The 8,143-nt window shown below is 40.7% G+C and overlaps 1 pseudogene; it reads left to right on the top strand.

The window, feature by feature from the left end:
• Positions 1 to 7,326: 7,326 nt before the first annotated feature.
• On the top strand, positions 7,327 to 7,426 carry LOC127124298 (uncharacterized; annotated as a pseudogene).
• The last annotated feature ends 717 nt before the right edge of the window (positions 7,427 to 8,143 follow it).

Below are 8,143 nucleotides of genomic sequence, written 5' to 3'. Positions count from 1 at the left end.
TAATCAGGCGGCTGGATCGACAGTAGCTGATATCCATAGATAGGGGAGGTAGAGATTCTAAAGTTTGGAGTTTATCCCCTAGGTTTAGACCAAGTGCTATGGTGGTGATTAATCCACCAATTATAAAAGGTTGCCGGCCTCTAGCACATAAGGTGCGGATATGATGAAGGAGAAAGGAGGCGGCGTTTACCTGAGTATCTGGTTCGAAGACGCACTGGAGGAAAAATAGCTCCTTTGAGTTGACCTTGCTGTTGTTTGGTCTTCCAAAAATAGTGTTTTGCAAGATGCGGATAAAGTACCGGATAGTGGGGTTATGTATATGGGAGAGAAGGAGCTCTTCCCAGTTGTAGGTATCTATACCGGAAATTTTCTTAAAAAGGCCGAAAACGCCAACTGTGTTCCAGTTTGAGTTTAGAGGATTCTGGGGTGTAGCAGACCTTCTATGGGAAATTGTAGCATGGTACTCAATTGGTTTTGGGTTAAGGAGTACTCGGTGTTGAACATACGGAAGGTTGCGGTACCGGTTAAAAATTCGTCTTCACCGGCGGGAGTGGTGTAGTCGTATGAACTTAAGAATTCTAAGGTTAGGGATGGGTAGGTGGGTTGATTATGAGTGCAAAGGAAGGTTAAGTTGGCTTGACGGAGCATCCATTCGATACCTTGGAGTAAGCCTAATTGTTGTAAACAAGTTAAATCGGGGTACCTGGTGGAAACGACGCCTCGCTGTTGGAAACGCTCGAATTGCTCCCTTTGATAATTTTCATCTTCGGATCGGAAGATGATATTTCCAAAATTCTGATTTCCCGCCATTGTGATGAATGAAGCTTGAAGGGGTAATTTGGAAAGAAAAGAAATGTATTTGATAGGAGAGAATGGTTTGTGGTGAATGAAGGAAGGTTTGGTGGGTATTTATAGGAGGAGAATTTGGAAGTTGGAAAGAAGAAGTGGTTGAAAAGTAATTAAGTGTGGTTGAATGGAAAATGAATGGGGAAGGTAAAAAGTTAAAGGTGTAACGTTCGTCTCCAACGGCTCCTTAACGTTCACTAGTCTGAGGAGTGTTACGCTCGTCACAGGAGTGTGACGTTCGTAACAGGCAATAGGCGTGCCGTCCGTTATGGATTGTGTGACGCTCGTCACACATTCCTTTATGGCAAGGCTTCAGTAGCGCTTCACAGAATTACTTTGGTAGTGAATTTATTTTTATTATTTTTTTGTTTTGCTTATGATTAGCTTGGTCTGCAATTTAATTTATTGTGCACGCTTAATCTGCTTTGTATAATAATAATTCATAGGTAGCAACAGTAGAGCATAATAGCTTTTGCATAATAAGATTAAATAAACAGCTTCAATAAAATGATCATAATGTAATACAGGAAAGGAAAACAATGAAATGAAAGAGAAATAAATGTGAACATGAATTCAAATAACATTAATAAATAATCTAACTTAAAACTAAATAACTTAAAAAGAAATAACTAGATTCTATTCATCTGCACGATCTCTGGCCGGAGGAGCAAAAGAATTAACACGATGTAGTAACTCGTGAAACTGATTCGTCATACTGCTCATGTATCCTAGAACTTTGTGTCTCATGTTAGTAAATTCTCCTCTGAGGGCGTCTTGTTCTGACATCAAAGCTTCAATGGCGGTGTTATAATCAGTTCCGGGCATATGATGCCGGAGGTCGGATATGGCTGATTCTTCGGTCTGAACAGGCTGAGGAGGAGGGTCAATATCATAATAGCCGGATGGTGTCTGAGGGTCAGATTCAGCATGAGAGGTATGGTCAACATAATTCTCATAGTCATCACAAATCTCATAATCCTGGATGGATTCAGTGGATCCAGCAGGAGTTGGGGTTTCATTCAGATTATAGAGCCAGTTGCTGCGGTTATGAATGCTAGTCCTAGGATCGGGCATGGTGAATAAGCAGAGAACCTGGTTATCAATAATAAGCTCAAACTCATCAGTCCCAAGGTTCGCTATAAACATAGTGTTGAAGAGGAAAGGTATACTCATAGTGGTAATGCCACAAAAAGGGCTAAGGTCAAGCATAGGCTGACGTAATCCAATGGCATTTCCTATCATAGTTATCAAACCGCCTATTCTAATGGGTGCTCGCTCATCCTGGATAAGGTGGTCCAAATTAGCTAACATAAAAGTGGCACCGTTTACTGGACGGTTCTGGGAAGCACAAAATATGATGAAGAGTTCATCACGTGAAACTGAAGTACTATTTGGCTTCTTCCCAAATAAAGTGTGGGTCAGGATCTTATGGAAATAGCGAAAAGCCGGGTTGTGTATGTTTCCAGAGAGAAACTCATGTTCTTCGGGCTCATCATTTCCAGTCAGCTTACCCCAAAAGTGTTCAAGTTCTCTGTGCTCAAAAAGTTCTTCCTGGCTTACTGTGAATGTGTCAAAGGAGGTAGGAAAACCCAAAAGATTGGTAAAGTCTCTAATATTAAATTGGTACTCCATATTAAACATTCTGAACTGGATAAAACCTCTGCTAATTCCTTTTCCATGGCTGGGTAGATAGATTAATGAGCTAAGGAATTCTAGTGTGAGTCTCCGGTAGGTGGTGAAATGTCTCAGGATAGGGGAGGTCTCCCATCCTATCTGGTTCAGCAAATACAGGACACTCTGTCTAAGTCCAAGGGCAGTCATAGCCCAATCATCAGCATATAAACTAGGTAGCATCTCTCTAGTGGCTAGTTCTTCAAACTTTTGTTTCTGAGCCATTCCTCTGAATTTGATACTCATACGATCAAAATGTCCCATCTGGTTAGTGTTAGCTAGAGAAAAGAAAACATGAGTTTTAGTCAGGATTTGGCCAAATGCCGAAAGAAGAAAAAAAAAATATTATTATATATATATATATATTTTTTTCTTTTGAATTAAAATAAATCAGGAATTAATACTAAACAGAAATTAAAAGAATAATTTAGGAAAAAGGAAAAAAATAGGAAAATAGAATAAGAAAATAATTGTGGGTTGTCTCCCACTAAGCGCTTTGTTTAAATGTCGCAAGCTCGACAAAGAAACTGTTAAGTATAATCTGTAGGTCCTGGGGGCATTTCGTCTAAGTGTAGGATTTGCGAATCTCCATTGGTTTCCGCATAATGATAGTGTTTTAGACGTTGCCCGTTTACGGTAAACGGTTCTGTGGATTTGCCTTCGATTTCTATTGCTCCACTGGTCTGAGGGTGGTAAGGTGTCGCTATCCTATGTCTCACTCCATATTTAAATAATAATTTTTCGAGTACCTTGGATATAAAGTGCGATCCACCATCACTGACTACTATTCTTGGGATGCCAAATCTCGGAAATATTATATTTTTAAAGAGTCTAGTTACTACTCGGGTGTCATTTGTTGGAGAAGCTATAGCTTCGATCCATTTTGATACGTAGTCAACTGCCACGAGTATGTATTTGTTACCGAAAGAGGATGGAAAAGGTCCCATGAAGTCTATTCCCCACACGTCGAAGATCTCTACTTCTAAAATACCTTTTTGTGGCATCTCGTCACGTCTAGATATGTTTCCCGTGCGTTGACATCTGTCACATTCCTTAATAGCTGTATGTACGTCCTTCCATATAGTTGGCCAATAAAAGCCAGCTTGTAGGATTTTAGAGCAGGTCTTGGATGTACTTGTGTGTCCACCATAAGGAGCGGAGTGGCAGTGTTGGATTATACTTTCTATCTCTTCTTCGGGTATACATCGACGGAAAATACCATCGGGGCCTCTTTTGAAGAGTAAGGGATCATCCCAGTAATAGTGTTTTATGTCGTGGAAGAATCGTTTCTTCTGCTGGTAAGATAGAGTAGGTGGAACTATTCCGGCAGCTAAATAATTGACGAGATCAGCGTACCATGGTGTGGCAGATATAGCTAAAGTGGTTTCTACTTGCATGTCGGAGTTGTTTTCTTCCAAAGTAGCTATAAGTTTGTCATACGAGAAATCATCATTAATTGATGTTCTTTCCGGTTCAAGGTTCTCAAGTCTAGAGAGATGGTCTGCTACTACGTTTTCAGTTCCTTTCTTGTCCTTGATTTCTAAGTCGAATTCTTGTAGCAACAAGATCCATCTTAGGAGTCTAGGTTTAGCATCCTTTTTAGTTAAAAGGTACTTGATAGCAGCGTGATCAGTGTAAACTATTATTTTAGCTCCAACCAAGTAAGAACGAAATTTATCTAGCGCAAATACCACTGCTAGGAGTTCTTTCTCGGTAGTGGCGTAATTCATTTGCGCTTCATCCAGGGTTCTGCTTGCGTAATATATAACGTGAAGCTTTTTATCCTTTCGTTGTCCTAAAACAGCACCTACAGCATAATCGCTAGCATCGCACATTATTTCGAATGGTTCATTCAAGTCTGGTGTCTGCATTATGGGTGCGGAGATCAATGCTTGCTTAAGCGTTTGAAATGCTTTTAAACAGTTATCGTCGAATATGAATTCGGCATCTTTCATCAACAGTCCGGTTAAAGGTTTAGTTATCTTAGAGAAGTCTTTGATGAATCGTCGGTAAAAACCGGCGTGTCCTAAAAAGCTTCGTACTTCTCTCACGGTTCTCGGGGGTTGAAGATTTTCGATTACCTCTATTTTGGCTTTGTCTACTTCAATTCCTCTGTTCGAGATGATGTGTCCTAAAACAATTCCTTCTTGTACCATAAAGTGGCACTTTTCCCAATTGAGTACTAAGTTTACTTTTACACATCGCTCAAGAACTCTTTCCAGGTTTTCAAGGCATTCTTCGAAACTTTGTCCGTATACAGAAAAGTCGTCCATAAATACTTCCATGATGTTTTCGAGAAAGTCGGCGAAAATTGCCATCATGCATCTTTGAAAGGTTGCAGGGGCATTACACAGACCAAACGACATTCGTCTATAAGCGAAGGTACCGAAAGGGCACGTGAACGTTGTCTTTTCTTGGTCATCAGGGTGAATTGGTATTTGAAAGAATCCTGAATAACCGTCTAGATAACAGAAATGTGAATGTTTTGCTAATCGTTCTAACATTTGGTCAATGAATGGTAAAGGGAAATGATCTTTTCGGGTTGCTTTGTTCAGTTTCCTATAATCAATGCACATTCTCCATCCCGATTCGATTCGTTTAGTTATAGTTTCTCCTTTTTCGTTTTCAATAACGGTTATGCCTCCTTTCTTTGGTACAACGTGTACAGGACTAACCCATTTGCTATCAGATATAGGATATATAATACCTGCTTCCAATAACTTGGTTATTTCCTTTTTTACTACCTCACTCAGGATCGGATTTAGTCTTCTCTGGTGTTCCCTAGAGGTTTTACAGTCTTCTTCTAGCATGATGCGGTGCATACAAATAGAAGGACTTATTCCTTTAAGATCGGTGATGTGGTATCCTAGCGCGGTTGGATACTTCCTTAAGATATGTAAGAGTTTTTCTGTTTCGAGTCTTCCTAGATCTGCATTAACTATCACAGGTCGTTCAAGTTCTAAGTCTAGGAATTCATATCTCAGATTTTTGGGAAGTGTTTTCAGGTCAGGGGTTGGTTTGTTAAGACATTGCGTAGGATCCAGTGTTATTTCCAAACATTGGTTAGATCTGTCTTCTACAAGGCAGTCAGATGATTTGTCTTCTTCTAACTCTGCTTCTTTTATGCATTCATCGATGATATCCATGAAGTAACATGTATCTTCTATTGCATGTGCTTTCAAGAATTGGGAAAGAATGAATTCAATTTTCTCTTCACCTACTTCGAAGGTGAGTCGTCCTCGTTTTACGTCTATGATTGCACCGGCAGTTGCTAAGAATGGTCTTCCCAGTATAATGGGTGTAATATCATCTTCTCTAATGTCCATAATTGTAAAATCAGTGGGAATGTAGAATTGACCTATGCGTACGGGAACGTTTTCAAGGATTCCTACAGGATATTTGATGGAACGATCTGCTAGTTGCACAGACATTTTGGTTGGTCTTAATTCTCCCATTTCCAGTTTCTTACATATGGATAAAGGCATAACGCTAATTCCGGCTCCTAAATCGCATAAGGCTTTGTCGATGACAAATTTTCCTATGTGACAGGGTATAGAGAAACTACCCGGATCCTTGAGTTTAGGGGGCATGTTTTGGATTATAGCGCTACATTCGGCAGGGAGTGTAACGGTTTCGCTATCCTCAAGTTTCCTCTTATTAGAAAGGATTTCTTTTAAGAATTTAGCATATGAGGGCATCTGCGTAATAGCTTCGGTGAACGGAATTGTAACGTTTAATTGTTTAAGGAGATCAACAAATTTTCTAAATTGGCCCGCATCTTTGGTTTTAACAAGCCTTTGAGGGTAAGGTATAGGTGGTTTGTAAGGTGGTGGAGGTACATAAGGTTCCTTCTTTTCTAGGGTTTCCTTATTACTCTCTTCCTTTTCCTTAGGTTCACTTTCCTCAGTTGATTTCTTAGGGTTTTGGTTTTCTATCCTTGGATCGGACGGTCCTTCCACTTCCGTTCCACTTCTTAATATAATTGCATGAGCGTGGCTTCTCGGGTTAGGTTGGGGCTGTCCAGGGAATGTACCAGTTGGGGCAGCAGTAGGTGCTTGTTGTTGGGCTACTTGTGATATTTGTGTTTCCAGCATTTTGTTATGGGTAGCCAAGGCATCTACTTTGCTTGCTAGTTGGTTAAGTTGTTCGCCAGTGTGTACATTCTGGTTTAAGAAATCTTTATTGGTTTGTTGTTGGGAAGCTATAAAGTTTTCCATCATGATTTCCAAGTTGGATTTCCTAGGGGCGTTATTGTTAGGCATGGATGAGTTCGGTTTCTGATATCCCGGAGGTATAGCTGGGGCTTGATTTGGAGACTGTCCAGGTGCGTACAAAGCATTATTACTCTTATATGAAAAGTTTGGATGGTTCTTCCAATTTGAGTTATAGGTATTCGAGTAGGGGCTTCCTTGAGCATAGTTCACTTGCTCTGCTTGGATTCCTGTCAAGAGTTGACATTCCGCAGGAGTGTGACCTTGGATTCCACAGACCTCGCAATTCTGAGTTATAGCAACCACGGCGGCTGGAGGTGATACGTTTAAACTTTCAATTTTCTGGACCAAAGCATCCACTTTTGCGTTAACGTGATCAAGGTTACTTATCTCGTACATGCCAGTTTTCGTTTGAGGTTTTTCCACCGTTGTTCGTTCGGTTCCCCACTGATAGTGGTTTTGGGCCATGCTCTCGATAAGCTGGTAACCATCAGCATAAGGTTTGTTCATTAAGGCACCACCTGCAGCGGCGTCTATTGTTAACCTTGTGTTGTATAAGAGACCATTATAAAATGTGTGAATTACTAACCAGTCTTCCAAACCATGGTGTGGGCAAAGTCTCATCATGTCTTTGTATCTTTCCCATGCTTCGAAAAGAGACTCGTTGTCTTTCTGTTTAAATCCGTTTATCTGGGCTCTTAACATAGCTGTTTTGCTTGGCGGAAAGTATCGGGCAAGAAAAACTTTCTTCAACTCGTTCCAGGTGGTGACTGAGTTGGAAGGGAGAGATTGAAGCCATCTTCTAGCGCTATCTCTTAATGAGAAAGGAAAAAGACGAAGTCGAATTGCCTCTGAAGTGACACCATTAGCTTTAACAGTATCAGCGTATTGAACAAATACGGATAAATGAAGGTTTGGATCCTCGGTAGGATTTCCAGAGAATTGGTTCTGTTGCACCGCCTGCAACATCGAAGGTTTAAGTTCAAAGTTGTTTGCTTCGATTGCGGGTGGAGCAATACTTGAATGCGGTTCATCTTGCGATGGAGCGGCGTAATCTCTAAGAGCACGAGCTGGTTCTGCCATCTGGGTATCGAAGGGAAAATATTTTTGAAATCAGGTAGTTCTACAGGAGGGAGATTGTTTGCAGCACGATATTCCCGAATTCGTCGTAGGACTCGGAGATATAGTTCGATGTCGTTGATTCGTAAATAGAGCGGTTCGCCTTGTGAGCGAGTGCGTGGGCATACAAATCAACGAAAGAAAGAATAGAAGAAAAAAGAAACCTTAGTCTCTACAGCGTAACGGAAGAGTTACGATATCGATAAAATAAAAGTCCCCGGCAACGGCGCCAAAAACTTGATCGCTCGACTGTGTGAGTCGAGAATGGGATACAAACTGCAAGTGCACAGTTCTAT

Source organism: Lathyrus oleraceus, chromosome 2 (genome assembly GCF_024323335.1).
Source record: "Lathyrus oleraceus cultivar Zhongwan6 chromosome 2, CAAS_Psat_ZW6_1.0, whole genome shotgun sequence".
Classification (NCBI taxonomy): Eukaryota; Viridiplantae; Streptophyta; class Magnoliopsida; order Fabales; family Fabaceae; genus Lathyrus; species Lathyrus oleraceus.
This window is presented reverse-complemented; position numbering and strand designations above follow the sequence as displayed.